We start from the raw sequence: 17,293 nt of genomic DNA, 5'->3' as shown, positions 1-17,293 counted from the left end.
ATATAGACATACAGTACATATAACAGAGTACATACTCACCGTCACTTGTCTCTTTGATCCCCGAAGCCATTGTCCCCTTGAGGAATAAATATCAAAATAAAAAAACACCAATATACTTACCCCGATCCGCAGAAGTCCACGAGGGTCCCACGTCCATCTTGCGTGGAGAACAGCAGCATCAGCTGATGCTACCGTTCTCTACCAGCTCCAGGAATACAATGACGGAAGGTAGGTATCCTTCCGCACTGTATTCCTCCACCACTTTAAAAAAAAAAAAAGTCCCTAGTCTCACTTTATGCCATTGCTGCGTGGGAATGGCATAAAGTGAGACTAGGGACTTTTTTGTTTTTAAAGTGGTGGAGGAATACAGTGCGGAAGGATACCTACCTTCCGTCATTGTATTCCTGGAGCTGGTAGAGAACGGTAGCATCAGCTGATGCTGCTGTTCTCCACGCAAGATGGACGTGGGACCCTCGTGGACTTCTGCGGATCGGGGTAAGTATATTGGTGTTTTTTTATTTTGATATTTATTCCTCAAGGGGACAATGGCTTCGGGGATCAAAGTGACAAGTGACGGTGAGTATGTACTCTATGTTATATGTACTGTATGTCTATATGTATGTATTGTATGTAGTATATATGTATGTTTTATGCATGTAGTATATATGCAGTATATATGTAGTATGTGTGTAGCATGTATGTAGTATGTAGCATGTATGTAGTATGTATGTTGCATGTATGTAGCATGTAGTGTGTATGTTGCATGTATGTAGCATGTAGTATATATGTAGTATGTATGTTACATGTAGTATATATAGTGTATATGTAGTATGCATGTTGCATGCATGTAGTATATATGTTGTATGTATGTTGCATGCATGTAGTATATATGTATTATGTATGTAGTATGTATGTAGCATGTATGTAGTATGTATGTTGCATGTATGTAGCATGTAGTATATATGTAGTATGTATGTTTCATGTAGTATATATAGTATATATGTAGTATGCATGTAGTATATATGTTGTATGTATGTTGCATGCATGTAGTATATATGTATTATGTATGTAGTATGTAGCATGTATGTAGTATGTAGCATGTATGTAGCATGTAGTATATGTAGTATGTATGTTACATGTAGTATATATAGTATATATGTAGTATGCATGTTGCATGCATGTAGTATATATGTTGTATGTATGTTGCATGCATGTAGTATATATGTATTATGTATGTAGTATGTATGTAGCATGTATGTAGTATGTAGCATGTATGTAGCATGCATGTAGTATGTAGCATGTATGTAGTATGCATGTTGCATGTAGTATGTATGTTACATGTAGTATATATGTAGTATGCATGTTGTATGTATGTAGAATGTATGTAGCATGTATGTAGCATGTAAATTTTTTTTTTTTTTTTTTTTTTTTACATTCAACACATTAGCCGGATGATGGGACTACTACTGTCCCATCATTGGCTAATGTGTCAAACACTGTCATGGTAGCAGGCATCGCCCGATGGGACTTGTAGTCCCATCGGACGATGCCTGCACAGCCCCCCGGAGCCTGCACAGACCACCGGCAGGCCGGCACAGCCCCCCGGAGCCTGCACAGACCACCGGCAGGCCGGCACAGCCCCCCGGCAGGCCGGCACAGACCACCGGAGCCTGCACAGACCACCGGCAGGCCGGCACAGCCCCCTGGCAGGCCGGCACAGCCCCCCGGAGCCTGCACAGACCACCGGCAGGCCGGCACAGCCCCCCCGGCAGGCCGGCACAGACCAACGGAGCCTGCACAGACCACCAGCAGGCCGGCACAGCCCCCCGGCAGGCCGGCACAGACCCCCGGAGCCTGCACAGACCACCGGCAGGCCGGCACAGACCCCCGGACAGTCGGCACAGCCTCCCCGAAGGCCCGAACTGACGGCGCATCATGATGCGCACAGACAGCGCATCATGATGACGTCATTTCGGCAGCCAATCAGAGCCACAAAAGTGGCTCATTGCATTTTGGACTTCCGATTCCGGTATCCGATACGAAAAAAGTATCGGTACTCGGTATCGGAATTCCTATACGGCAAATATCGGCCGATACCTGATACTTGCGGTATCGGAAAGCTCAACACTACACAAGTTAAAAAACGATAAAGATAAAGGTTGCACCATGGTTTACCAAGAATGATTACTCTAGCACATTGAAACTACATTACTGTCATAGAAAATGGGAAACAGGAAAAAACGTGCAATATAATGTATATATGAAATATTCATGTGCAAAAATGCTATGAAAATTACAGTAAAGAAAAAGGCACTTAGCGCATAGATTGGACAATATGTGTAAGCCCAACTGCCATGTCAAAGTGTCCTTCTAAAGTTGGGTCCTTGGGTGTGCTGGTCTTTTGCTCTATTTGTATCAAAGGCTTTTTGGACATGTGCACTCCCACTCCCATCAACACAGCTGACAAGTTAAAAATATTACCCTACTTGACAATGCACCAGGGCAAGCGAGAAGAGCAGGGCAAAGCACCATCTAATAGATGCGCCTTTCCTGTGGGCTGCTACTTTTAGGCTGTCAAGAACCAAATGTTCACGAACCTTCCCAATCTGAGAATACCAGCACCCAACTGTCTGCTTTACCTTTCCAACAATTAATGGCGACAGTCTTCCACTACAGCTAACCCAGCAGATGGATACCCAACCAGGAGTGTACACATTTCCAAAAATTAGTGCCAGACACCAATAAGGTGGCATTAATTTCACCACAGTAGAAAGAGGATAATGGGGAGTGACATCTTTTCCATGACAGCCAACCCAGCAGATGGACACCAACCAGGAGTGTTCACATTTCCAAAAATTAGGAGCAGACACCAACAAAGTGGCATCAATTTCACGAGAGTAGAAATAGTATAATAGGGACAGACACATCTTCCACTACAGCCAACCCAGCAGATGGACACCGAACAGGAGTGTACACATTTCAAACAATTAGTGCCAGACACCACCAAAGTGGCATCAATTTCACCACAGTAGAAATAGCATAATGGAGAGCAACAGTCTTCCACTACAGCTTTCCCAGGAGATGGACACCCAACTGGGAGTGTTCACATTTCCAAAAATTAGTGGCAGACACCAACAAAGTGTCATCAATTTCATGGGAGTAGAAATAGTATAATAGGGACCAACAAATCTTCCACTACAACCAATGCAGCAAATGGACTCCCAATCAGGAGAGTACACATTTAAAACAATTAGTGGCAGATATCACCAAAGTGGCATCAATTTCACCACAGTAGAAATAGTATAATCGGGAGCGACATCTTTTCCATGTCAGCCAACCCAGCAAATGGACACCCAACCAGGAGTGTACACATTTCAAACAATTAGTGGCAGACACCAATAAATGGCATCAATTTCACCACAGTAGAAACAGCAAAAATGGGGAGCGACATCTCTTCCACGACAGCCAACCCAGCAGATGGACACCCAAACAGGAGTGTTCACATTTCCAAAAATTAGTGGCATACACCAACAAAGTGTCATCAATTTCATGAGAGTAGAAAAAGTATAATAGGGATCAACACATCTTTCACTACAGCCAACCCAGCAGATGGACACCTAACCAGGAGTGTACACATTTAAAGCAATCAGTGGCAGACACCAACAAAGTGGTATCATTTTTACCACAGTAGAAATATTATAATGGGGAGCGACATCTTTTCCACGACAGCCAAGCCAGCAGATGGACACTCAACCAGGAGTGCTCACATTTCAAACAATTAGTGGCAGACATCGACAAAATGGCATCAATTTCACAAGAGTAGAAATAGTATAATAGGGACTGGCACGTCTTCCAAAACAGCTAACCCAGCAAATGGAAACACAATCAGGAGTCTTCAAATTAAAAAAATTAGGGCCTGACACCACCAAAGTGGCATCAATTTCACGAGAGTAGAAATAGTATAATAGGGACAGACACGTCTTCCACTACAGCCAAACCAGCAGATGGAGACCAACCATGAATGTTCACATTTCCACAAATTAGTGTTAACAACTGCAGCATGCACAGAAGCCACACTAAAGATATCACAGACTACAATTAATGCAGCACGCTAAAAACTTTTAACATTCTCTAGTCTGTACAGTCTGCGATTGGGGTGCAAAAGCCCTTGGAGATCCATGACTTGTTCATCTTGATGAAAGATAGTTTGTCTACACTTTCAGGGGACAGCCGACTGCGCTTATCAGGACATCACCAGCAGCACTGAAGACACATTCTGAGGGACTGCTGGCTGCCGGGCATGTTAAAACTTCCAAGGCATTAGAAGCGAGCTCAGGCCACTCATTCATTTTTGAAGACTAAAATGTGACAGGATCCAAACCCTTCCTGAAGGTATTGATATTGAGTTCTAGATACTCCTTCACCATCCTCTCTATTCGTTCACCAGGTGTCAGACTTAGACTCTGTTGTGCTAGTGCATGAGCTGGTCTAAAAAATGTGTCAAAGAACTCACAGAAATTGCTTCTGCTACTTACACTACTGCTGCTGATGCTAATGTTTTGGCATTGTTGAATTGGCGCGCTGGAGGTTGGAAGTCTAGAGCTCTGATGCACACAGTGTGCCTCACTGCTGTCTTGGGGAAAACTTCTCTGAAGGTTGTGTAAAAGCATGTTTCGATACTCCAGCATTCACGTGTCCCTTTCCAGGGCGTACTGCATCTGGCAAAATCTTATTGTATTACGTGGATCTAACAGAGTGGCAACCCAGTTGTCAGCACTATTTCGAATTATAACTATACTGGGATTATTTTACTCTTCCATGAGGTCCAGGCCCATGTTGTGTTGGTGGCTGGGTAATACTTGATTCCTCTGTCCCTTCCCACCAACCACGAACAACAGAGATGTGATTATTATCCTTTTCATCTGACAGTTGCTCGCCCATCACCTCTATCTCCTCCATTTGTTCCTCGGCTCTTGCACCTTCACTAACAGTTTACCTGGTATCACCAGCCCCCCTCGATCGCAGTAATCCACCCTCTCTTGGCACCCACCTATTTGATGACAGTCTGGGACTTTGAGACAATGTTATCCCTTTATCCCTTCTCCAACCTCTGCTTCCTCCTCGTCCTCCTCCAGCAGGATATTCAAAGTCTGCTCCAGCATACAGATGACCGGAATAATTATGCTGATCATGGCATCGTCAGTGCTAACCATCTTAGTAGCCATTTTCAAAACTGTGCAGAAGAGTGCAGAAGTCCTTAATCTGTGCCCACTCTGTAAATGTGATATACTCCACGTACGTACTGCGTTGACCCAAGCTATACGACAAGACATACTCGGGCAAGATGCTGCTGCCACAACCACATTTGTGGCTGAGATGCATTGCTCATCGTAGCTGCATCACTCTGTGTCTGTGATGTATGGTGCAATGTATCCTCCTCGCCTTCCTCCTCAGATCACCTACTCAGCTCTGTGTCTCTGTGCTCACCCCAACTGAGATCTACCACCTCATCATCATCATCATCCCTGTTATCACATTCCTCACCCTTGGAGTCGCCCTCCTCCTCTTCCTGTCTTGACAGCACAGTACAGTCCTCGTGAGCCTCAGATATCTAAGTATCATCAGGATCACTCCCCCTGGGGATTAATGTCTGGTAGCGAGGGTCAGGATGCTGCTCGGACCCTACTTCATCCTTCTCCGGATCCAAGCTAAAAATATTTTGGCATCGGTGCAGATTTCCTCCTCTTGACTTTGAGAAGCTTTTGAGTACACTTCTGATGACCATGGCATAGAATGTGTGAACAGCTCCTTAGACTTACCCATCTGTGGTTCCATTCAGTCAGTTGTACAGTTGGAGAGTTGGGACGTGGGGGAAGCAAGGGTAATTTGAGTGCCACCTTTGTGGACTGTGCTGGGTGTGATGTTGAGGTGGAGGAAGAGGAGGAGAGGAGAGCTGTGCTTACCATCCACTCGAGCACATGTTCTTTCTGGGCCTCATCAACAAGGTGTGCAATTTCTGTGAATCCTTTGACACTTTTTTTAGACCAGCTTGTGCACCAACACAATAGAGTCCAAGTTTTACACGTGGTGAGCAAATGGAGAGGATGGTGCAGGAGTATGTAGAACTCAATATCAATACCATCAGGGAGGGTTTGGGCTCTTTCACATTTTGGTCTTCCTAAATGAATGAGTGGCCTGAGCTTGCCTCACATGCCTTGGAGGTTTTATCATGCCCGGCAGCAAGTGTTCTCTCTTCAGCACTGCTGGTGGTATCTTGACTGATAAGCACATGCTGTCCCCTTAAAGTGTAGACAAACTATCTTTCATCAAGATGAACAAGTCATGGATCTCCAAGGACTTTTGCACCTCAAATCGCAGACTGTACAGACTAGGCGATGTTGCATTTTTTAGTATGCTGCATTAATCTTGTGTATCTGTACTCTGTGATATCTTTACTTTGGCTTCTGTGCCTGCTGTTGCTGCTGCTGCTGCTGTAGATGTTAGCACAAATTTGTGGAAATGTGAACAGTCATGGCTGGTCTACATCTTATAGATTAGCTGTAGTGGAAGACGTGTCTGTCTCTATTACACTGTTTCTACTCTCGTGAAATTTATGCCACTTTGGTGGTGTCAGGCCCTCATTTTTTGAAATTTGAAAACTCCTGGTTGGGTGTCCATCTGCTGGGTTGGGTGTAGTGGAAGACTTGTCGGTTCCTATTATACCATTTATACTGTGGTGTAATTGATGCCACTTTGGTGGAGTTTGCCAATAATTTTTGAAAATGTGAACACCCCTGGTTGGTTGTCCATCTGCTGGAATAGCGTAGTGGAAGACATGCCGGTCCCTATTGTACTATTTATGCTGTTGTGAAATTGATGCCACTTTGGTGGTGTCTGCCAAAAATTTTTGTAAATGTGTAGACTCCTGTTTGGATCTCCTTCATGTGTGTTGCCTGTACCAACCTATGTTACTACTATCCTTAGATTTTTCTAACAATGGTAGTCTACGAAAATGATATTTGTGTCACCTGAGTGTGGCTCAGCATAAAAGCATATTGAGCTGTTGTATGTGGTATCAGGGCTCCCAGCACAGCAGGCCTACACTGCTCCCTCACCCACCCCGTCTTACTTTGACTTTCAGTTGAAAGCTGTAAATGCTGGCCAGACCACAATACCTCATGAATGGCTGATTGCTGCAGTGCCATGCTACAATTTGTACTGTGGATGAAGTGAGGCCACTTTCCTGGTATCTGTCCCTCATTTGATGTGTTTTGCATTTGGGAAGATTATAAGGTGTTGTGCATGCATTTGTTTTTGCCTGTTTGTTTTGATTTGAATGGCGTTCGGCTATGTTAGGTGAATATTCGACGAATAAATAGGCAAATATTGCAAATTCAGCGATCGTAATCCGAACCGAATATTGAAATATTCGCTCATCTTTAGTCAGGACCATCTCAAAATGCATGTAGGAGTGCTACATATGTATCAGCAATACACAACTATTGAACAATCTATTGCACACCCAACTTAAAGGGGTTGTCCGGGCTTTTCACATAATCTCAGTACATATCTGGGCTGCAGAATTATGACAATAAGTAATTTTCTTTCTGTCACTAGTTTGCACGGTTTTCTAGATATTCTGAAAAGAACGTCCAAGGGGGGTGTGTTATGGCATTGAAATGAGAACTGGTCATAACCTCCTACTCTACTCCAAACATGCCCTCCATAGCAACAACCCCACCCTCCATAGCTACAGGCCCTCCCCATCCACATGAAGAAGCCCTCATCACACAGTAACAAATCCTCCCCCTCTAGCAGGCTCACTGCAGAGAGCAGACCACCCAGCTGCTCCTCCCCCAGACACACGCTGAACAGTGATCTATGGAAAGTGAAACTAGTGAGGAGGGAAAATCGTCCTGTATTCTGGGCCACTCCATGATTACAATACATAACTCATTATCAGTAATTCCTTCCCTCACTGTCCCAGGCTGCTGGCAGCAGTGAGAACAGACTGTGTGATGGCCAGTGATGGGGGTCTGCAGCTTCTAATCTGCACAGGGGATGGCAGTCACTGATGTAATCTGTTGTGTGACAAAGCCTCTGCTGTGTGAATGAGACAGCTCTGTGTCACTGATGTCTTCACACAGCAGCAGAGAGCTGGGTGGTCTGCTCTCTGCAGTAAGGCTGCTAGAGGGGGAGGATTTGTTACTGTGTGATGAGGGCTTCTTCATGTGGACGGGGAGGGCCTGTAGCTATGGAGGGTGGGGTTGTTGATATAGAGGGCATGTTTGGAGTAGAGTAGGAGGTTACGACCAGTTCTCATTTCAATGCCATAACACCCCCCCTTGGATGTTCTGTTCAGAATATCTAGAAAACCGTGCAAACTAGTGATAGAAAGTAAATTACTTATTGTCATAATTCTGCAGCCCAGATATGTACTGAGATTATGTGAACAGCCCAGACAACCCCTTTAACATGAATTTTCTATTCTTAACCCCTTAACGACAAATGACGCACAGAGCAAGTCATAAGCAGGTGTCAGTTCCCACATCTTGACATGCTATGTATGTCATAGATTAAAACTGTCAATGTGTGTAAACACACAGTGACAGTTTCATACTGACAGCTGTCATTGACAGTTGAGTGGCACGGGAAGAAGTGTGGATAGCAATTTATTCGGTCCCCAAACTCAGATCACTGTGATCAGGCAGTCAATCTGACTGTTATGATAGTGTAGCAACTCACTCGAGAAAATAGTAGACACATTAATAACAGCAGCTGCCGCTGCCGGTTGCTGTGCAGATTAGAGAGCCCGACTCCGCAATCCCTAGTGATTTCTGTGTGAGCTGCGACAACCCTAACCACAGACTAGACGGTGGCAACTCGGACTTTTGCTGCCTGAAAAGCTGTCAAACGCTTCACGTTCCTCCTAAAGAACAGGAGGGCAGAGCAGTTTGCAAATTGCCTACAGAAGGGAAGTGTGCTGAAATAGAAAGTGATCACAGAGTGAGTAAAACAAGCCATGAAATACAAAATAAAGGATTAAGAACGTTTTGTTGAAGAATATGCTGCCTACTTTCTATAAATAAACAGAAGGTACATGCAGGGTAAAGACAAAAACCAGTAGAGAGGTAAACCCTAGCTGGTCTTTCATTAAGTGGTTTAAACTACAGCAGTACGGATGGACTTCCAAATGAGACAATCACCAGCAGGCAATACCAGCAGGGTGAAGGAATATAAAGCCGCACCCAAAAGGTGGAAGAGCAGAAAAATTAGTAAATGAAAACACCTGTTACCATAAAATGACCGAAGCAAGGATAACAGAAACTGAACACCCAGAGAAAAGGTGTATCTGCTGAGTCTTTGAGAGCAGACAAGCCGACCACAAAGCACAGCCTCAAGGGTTCAAAACTAGACACATGACAGTACTCACTATTCTACGAGGGGCCACTGGACTCACTGAGATCCTAAACCAGGCCACTGACAGAACTCCCTCACTCCACATACAAATCTTTTGCATCAACCCAGGAATTTTCCTCTAGACAGAAACCCTTCCATTTAACAAGATATTACAGTCTACGTCTGACACAATGGGAACCCAAAATTCTTTCCACCTCATACTCCTTGTACTCCTTCAAGTCAACCTCAATGATGTCCTGAGGACCCAGCATCACTTCAAAATTTTTAAGAAGAGAGGAATGGAAGTAATTATTAATCCTCTATGCAACCATGAGTTGAAGCTTGACCATCACAGGATTAATGATCTTAATTACCTTATACGGACCAACAAATTTAGGAGCAAATTTCCTTGATGGAATTTTAAGATTAAGATTCTGAACAAAAATGGCCCCTGTCTCACACCATAAAGACTATGGCCCTCCTACGTCTGCAGGTCACAGTTCTCTTGGTCAGATCGCAAGTTATAAAAAGACCTTTTTCAAATTCTCTTCAGCCCTTAATGAAATGAGAAGAATATCTTTCCTCCTGTGGGACCACAAATGTCCAAAACTGGATGAAAACCCCACAACAACAAAAAAAGGCGAGGTAGCAGTAGAGGTGCGATTATTGAGAGCGAACTCAGCCAGAGGAAAAAAATCCACTCAGTACATCTTGATTAGATGAAACAAAACATCTTAAATATTGTTACAATTCTTGGTTCATTCTATCTGTCTTACCATTAGTCTAAGGATGATAACCTGAGGAGAACGAAAGCTTAATTCATAATCTAGAGCAAATGCTACCCCAAAAGCTAACAATAAACTGTATCCCTCTATCGGCATTATTGTTTTTAGGAACACTATGTAACTTAACGATGTGAAAGATGAAAATATAGCTAAACTCTTAGCCGTAGCCAATATTAGTATAGGAACCAAGTGAGCCATCTTACTGAAATGGTCCACCACCACCCATACTATAGTATTACCACCAGAATTACGCATATCCATTACAAAACCCATGGTCAAATGAGTCCAAGGTTGAGACGCAACCTTGTTAGGCAAAAGAAACCATGCCGGGGCATGTTAGGCAAAAGAAACCATTCCGGGGCCTAGCGAGAGGCTTTAGACCAGGCGCAAACTATACATTTACGGACATACTCATCAACATCCTTCTGAGCACTCTGCCACCAAAACTATCTGGAAACAACTCTCCAGGTGGCAGATGACCCAGGATGTCCAGCCAATACAGAGTCATGCACTTTCTCAAGAAGATCAGTGCAAAGAGAGGACAGCAAAATAAGCTTGCCATTGGCAAGACCTCTGGTGCACCAGCCTGAGCTTTCACAATGAGCTGTCTGAAATCAATCTCTTGAGCACCCACCACCACCCCTTCACTAATTTTGACTTGACTTTTGTTCCTCAACTCCTAAGCAAGACTATGAGATAAAGCATCAGCCTTAACATTCTTGTTACCAGGGAGATATGTGAAAGAGAAAAAGAAGGCCCACTGGGCCTGTCTAATATTCAAGCACTTATCGGCATCAACATACAGTACATTTTTGGGATCAATAAAGACCGTTACTCTATTCCTAGCCCCCTCTAACCAATTCCTCCATTCCTCGAAGGCTCTCTTAAAAGCCTAGAGTTCGCCTATCATAATTGGACTCTGCTTGTGAAAATTTCTGAGAAAAAAGCACAAGCATGAAAGTAAGCATTCTTCTTCTGTGAAAGAACAGCATTCACCCCCACAGAAGAGGCATCTATCTGAACCACAAAAGGCAAATCAACATCAGGCTGACTGAGGACAAGAGCTTTAGAAAAGGTTTTCTTGAGAGCAGCAAAAGCATCAACAGCCTCAGTAGACCAAAAGAAAAAGTCTGTGCCCTTCTTGGCCATATCAGTAAGAGGTTTGACTATTACTGAGAATTTCTTAATGAACGCATGATAATAATTAGCAAAACCTATAACCTCTGTAAAGCTTTAAGATTAGTAGACTGTACTCAATCAAGGATGGCCAGTACTAGAGATGGACAGACACCTGGATGCTCGGGTTCGTCCGGTTTGCCCGAACAGTTACAAAAAGTTCAGGTTCGGGTACCAGAACAGGACCCGAACCAGGACCCCAAGTGAATGAGGGGCCCGAACATCCAGTGTTTGCCACCCTGTCATGTGCATGACAGCGTGGCAAACGGTGACAGGACAATTGTGTACAAGATAATTGTGTACGGACTATTGTGTACAGACAATTGTGTACAGGCCAATTGTGTACAATGACAATTGTGTACAAGGCAATTGTGTACAAGGCGATTGTGTACAAGGCGATTGTGTACAAGGCAATTGTGTACAAGGCAAATGTGTACAAGGCAATTGTGTACAAGGCAATTGTGTACGGACAATTGTGTACAAGGCAATTGTGTACAAGGCAATTGTGTACGGACAATTGTGTACAAGGCAATTGTGTACAAGGCAATTGTGTACGGGCAATTGTGTACGGACAATTGTGTACAAGGCAATTGTGTACGGACAATTGTGTACAAGGTCATGGAACCGTGTACAAGAGGCCACTTGTACAGGCCACTTTCACACTGACGCTTACTTTCGGTTTCAGTACTCACCCCTTGCAACTTTCACCATGACTTTTACTTGTTGTGTACAGGCCACTTGTACAGGCCACTTTCACAATGACGCTTACTTTCACTTTCATTACTCACCCCTTGCAACTTTCACCATGACTTTTACTATGAGCAAGTCTGAAAAAGACAAAGATGATTGTACAGGCCACTTTCACACTGACGCTTACTTTCGGTTTCATTACTCACCCCTTGCAACTTTCACCATGACTTTTACTATGAGCAAGTCTGAAAAAGACAAAGATGTCCTTAGGCTTGGGGGACACGAGTATATCCTGCACAGGACACGTGATGACAGCATCAAAGAATGGCGGTGCAGGCAAGTCAACAAATTCAAGTGTCCCGCACGCATGCACACATCTGGAGCCGCGATTGTTAAACAGCCGACTGAGCACAGTCACTCTGCAGATCCAGTTCAAGCTGAAGCCAGAGCTACAATGGCTGCTCTGAGGCAAGAAGCAATCAGCTCTCAAGCATCTACTAGAAGCATTGTTGGACAGGTTCTTCGAGACAGGTCTGATGACGTGTTGTCTCGAATGCCCAAGCGAAGTGACGTTGAGCGAAATACACGTCGGGTCAGGCAGCGAGCAAACACCATGCTGGCTCCTCCTCAAAGCATCAATTTTGCTATCCCCCAGGAATACAGCGACATCATTTTATATGACTCTGCAAGAGATGACCCCCAAAGGATTCTTGTCATTGGTAGCAATGAACTGTTGCCTTATTTCGAAAGAGGAGACACATGGTTTGGCGATGGAACGTTCAAGGTGGTGCCAACCATGTTCTTTCAGCTGTATTCTCTCCATGCAAAAGTCGGCAACTCCTATCCTCCCCTGATCTACTGCCTGCTGCCAAACAAGACTGGTCCAACCTATCGTCGAATGATCACGGCGCTCAAAGGGTTGATGCCAGGTGCAAATCCCCAGAAAATTCTTCTTGACTTTGAGATGGCAGCAATGTCAGCTTTCCAAGATGAGTTTCCAGCTGCAGCGATTTCTGGCTGCTTCTTTCATCTGAGCCAGTCCATTATTCGAAAGGTCAATGAGCTGGGCCTAAAGGCTGAATTTGAGGCTGAGGATGGAGAGTTCAATCTCAAGGTAAAATCTTTGGCCTCCTTGGCGTTTGTCCCACCAGCCGAAGTAAGTGCAAGGTATGACGAACTAGCCCAAATCTTCCCTGATGATGATGCTACCAATCAGCTCCTCTCCTACTTTGAGCATACCTACGTTAGGGGGCCAGGAGTAGATGGACGCTTTCGAAACGCAAGGTTTACTCCAGAGGTCTGGAATCATTATGCTGACGCTTTGGCCTCTGCCCCCAAGACCACGAATTGCTGCGAGGGGTTTCATAACGCCTTACAAGCACTCTTTCTTTGTGCTCATCCTACCGTGTGGAAACTGTTCAACGGACTCATTAGTGACATGGCAATTCATAGACTTACAGCCCAGAATGCTGAGGTACTGAATGTTGAGCATCCACGAAGCAAGTATGTCCAGCTAGCTGAACGACTGCGTGTGAAAGTGGCTGATTATCACAATCAAGGAGACAATCTGCGGTATCTACGAGCGATCAGCAACATGCAGGCACGATAGACAAGACCAGCAATATTTGTAGAATAAGAATAGAAGAAGCTTTGAAACTGTTATTCAATAAGCAATCTTACGTTAAAATCAATGATGAATATAGTATTTTCTTTTTTTGGACGTTTAATTTTTTGTTTTCCCTATACTTGTCTGTAAATAATCGTCCGTACACAATTGTCCGTACACAATTGTCCTTGAACACAATTGTCCTTGTACACAATTGCCCTGTACACAATTGTCTGTACACAATTGTCCTTGTACACAATTGCCCTGTACACAATTGTCCGTACACAATTGTCCTTGGACACAATTGCCCTGTACACAATTGTCCTTGTACACAATTGTCCTTGTACACAATTGCCCTGTACACAATTGTCTGTACACAATTGTCCTTGTACACAATTGCCCTGTACACAATTGTCCTTGTACACAATTGTCCTTGGACACAATTGGCCTGTACACAATTTTCTGTACACAATTGTCCGTACACAATTATCTTGTACACAATTGTCATGGAACCGTGGCAAACAATGCATCTGATCAGCGATGAAATCATCCACTCCGGTCAGAGAGCTGTGGTTCTCACGCTGTCAAAAGACAGCGCGAGCACTCAGCTGTGATCGGAGGTATAAAGTTTACCTCCAGTCACTGGTGTCAGTGGATGGGACTACTGGTCCCATCATCCGACACCTGCTGCCGCTAAGAACAGCGATAGCAGGAGCGGCTGATGGGTGTATTCATTAGTCGGCTCCTGCGCTCTAAATAAATAATTAAAAAAATGGCTTGGGTTCCCCTGCATTTTTGATAACCAGCCAGGCAAAAGTCACAGTGGGGTGCTGCAACCCTCAGCAGTCAGCTTCAACAAGGCTGGTTATCAAGAATAGAAGGGTTCCCATGCTGTTTTTGTTAAATTATTTAAATGAATATTTTTAAAAAATGGCGTGGGGTCCCTCCAGCCTAAAAATAACAGCCCGTAGCTGCCAGAAAAGGCACATCTATTGAATGCGCCAATTCTGGAGCTTTGCCAAGCTCTTACCACTTGCCCAGTAGCAGTGGCAAGTGGGGTTAATATTTGTGGGGTTGATATCACCTTTGTATGGTCAGGTGACATCAAGCCCACAGCTTAGTAATGGAGAGGCATCTATGAGACACCTATCCATTACTAATCCTATAGCTATATGGTAAATAAAGACACAGCAAGAATAAAGTCCTTTATTACCTGAAGCACGCATCCCAACTGCTGCCGCCCCGCTCCACAGTTATCTTTGAGCATAGTTTGTTCAACTCAGGACACGCTCACTGACTCAGTGAGCAAGTGCAGTGCGGTGTTTCTGACAAAAAATAATTGCGAATAAAATTTTAACCCTTTTGTCTTCCTAACAAAGAAAGCCTTTAAAATATGATTCAGATGTAAAGTAGACATATGGGAAATGTTATTTATTAACTGTTTTGTGTGGTATAACTCCCTGATTTAAGGGCATAAAAATTTAAAGTTTATAAATTGCAAAATGCTCAACTTTTTTATATAAATATATACAAATCATATTGTCTAAAATTTATCACTAGCATAAAGTACAATATATCACGAAAAAACAGTTTCAGTTTCAGAATCAGTGGGTTATGTTAAAGTGTTCCAGAGTTTTTTACCACTACCACACAGTGACACTGATCAGATTTAGAAAAAGAGGCTCAGTCATTAACGTACAAAATGGCTTGGTCTTTAAGGGGTTAAATTTTATAAAGCAAAACAGAGACATTCAGATTACAAACAATAAAAAATGGATCCAATTGACTTGAAACAGTTTAGACTAGGTATCCTATGTTTATGCACTTTGATGTACTCATTCCCAAAAGTGTATGTTGGGCAAACCCCAAAGGAAATATACCTTTCTGCTATCTTACTAGCAGAAAGGTATAATTGGCACACACTTTCTCAGTTGCCACCATGATAAATAAAAAGTCAATAGAATGGGAGAGTCATTATGGATTTTTGATCTGGACTCAGTTACACCTTATTGGATTATTGACAAACATATTTTCTTTTCATCTGGCAGAAATTGCTACTATTTTATGCTAGGCAACCAGTAAGAAGTTAAATATTATACATATATATATATATGTATATATATATATATATATATATATATACATACACACAGTACAGACCAAAAGTTTGGACACACCTCATTCAAAGTGTTTTCTTTATTTTCATGACTATGAAAATTGTAGATTCACTCTGAAGGCATCAATACTATCAATTAACACATGTGGAATTATATAATTAACAAAAAAGTATGAAACAACTGAAAATATGTCTTATATTCTAGGTTCTTCAAAGTAGCCACCTTTTGCTTTGATTACTGCTTTGCACACTCTTGGCATTGTCTTGATGAACTTCAAGAGGTAGTCACCGGAAATGGTCTTCCAACAGTCTTGAAGGAATTCTCAGAGATGTTGATCACTTGTTGGCCCTTTTGCCTTCACTCTGCGGTCCAGCTCACCCCAAACCATCTCGATTGGGTTCAGGTCTGGTGACTGTGGAGGCCAGGTCATCTGGCGTAGCACCCCATCACTCTCTTTCTTAGTAAAATAGCCCTTACACAGCCTGGTTTCCTGTGTTTGTCAGCGTAATGTCCAGAGGCTGGAGGCGCAACTAGGAGACAGGCCAGTAAACCAGGAGGCATGGTGGGGGCCGTAGGAGGGCAACAACCTGGCAGCAGGACCGCTACCTCCATCTTTGTGTAAGGAGGCCACAAATGTGCATGTGTCTGCACAAACGGTTAGAAACCGACTCCATGAGGATGGTCTGTGGGCCCGACGTCTACATATGGGGGTTGTGCTCACAGCCCAACACCATGCAGGATGCTTGGCATTTGCCACAGAACACCAGGATTGGCAAATTCACCACTGGCGCCCTGTGCTCTTCACAAATAAAAGCAGGTTCACACTGAAAACATGTGACAGATGTGACAGTCTGGAGATGCCATGGAGAGCAATCTGCTGCCTGTAGCATCCTTCAGCATGACCAGTTTGGCAGTGGGTCAGTAATGGTGTGGGGTGGCATTTCTTTGGAGGGCCGCACGGTGTTGGGATGTGAGCACGACCCCCATCTGTGGAGGTCGGGCACTCAAACCATCCTCATGGAGTTGGTTTCAGGTCTGGGGAATGGGCAGGGCACTCCATAGCATCAATACCTTCATCATGCAGGAACTGCTGACACACTTCAGCCACATGAGGCCTAGCATTTTCATGCATCAGAAGGAACCCAGTGCTCACTGCACCCACAAATAGTCTCAAAATGGGTCTGAGGATCTCATTCCGATTCCTAATGGCAGTCAGGGTACCTCTGGCTAGCACATGGATGGCTGTGTAGTCCTCCAAAGAAATGCCTCCCCACACCATTACTGACCCACTGCCATATCAGTCATGCTGGAGGATGTTGCTGGTAGCAGAACATTCTCTACGGCGTCTTAAGACTCTGTCACATGTGCTCAGGGTCAATCTGCTATCATCTGTGAAGAGTACAGGGCACCAATGTTGAATCTGGCAATCTTGGTGTTCTCTGGCAAATACCAATCGCCCTGCATGGTGTTGGGCTGTAAGCACAACACCCACTTGTGAATGTCAGACCCTCATGCCACAC

The sequence above is a fragment of the Dendrobates tinctorius genome, unplaced genomic scaffold (assembly GCF_039654945.1).
Source record: "Dendrobates tinctorius isolate UK_male_01 unplaced genomic scaffold, ASM3965494v1 ptg000060l, whole genome shotgun sequence".
NCBI lineage: Eukaryota > Metazoa > Chordata > Amphibia > Anura > Dendrobatidae > Dendrobates > Dendrobates tinctorius.
Note: the sequence above shows the minus strand (reverse complement) of the source record.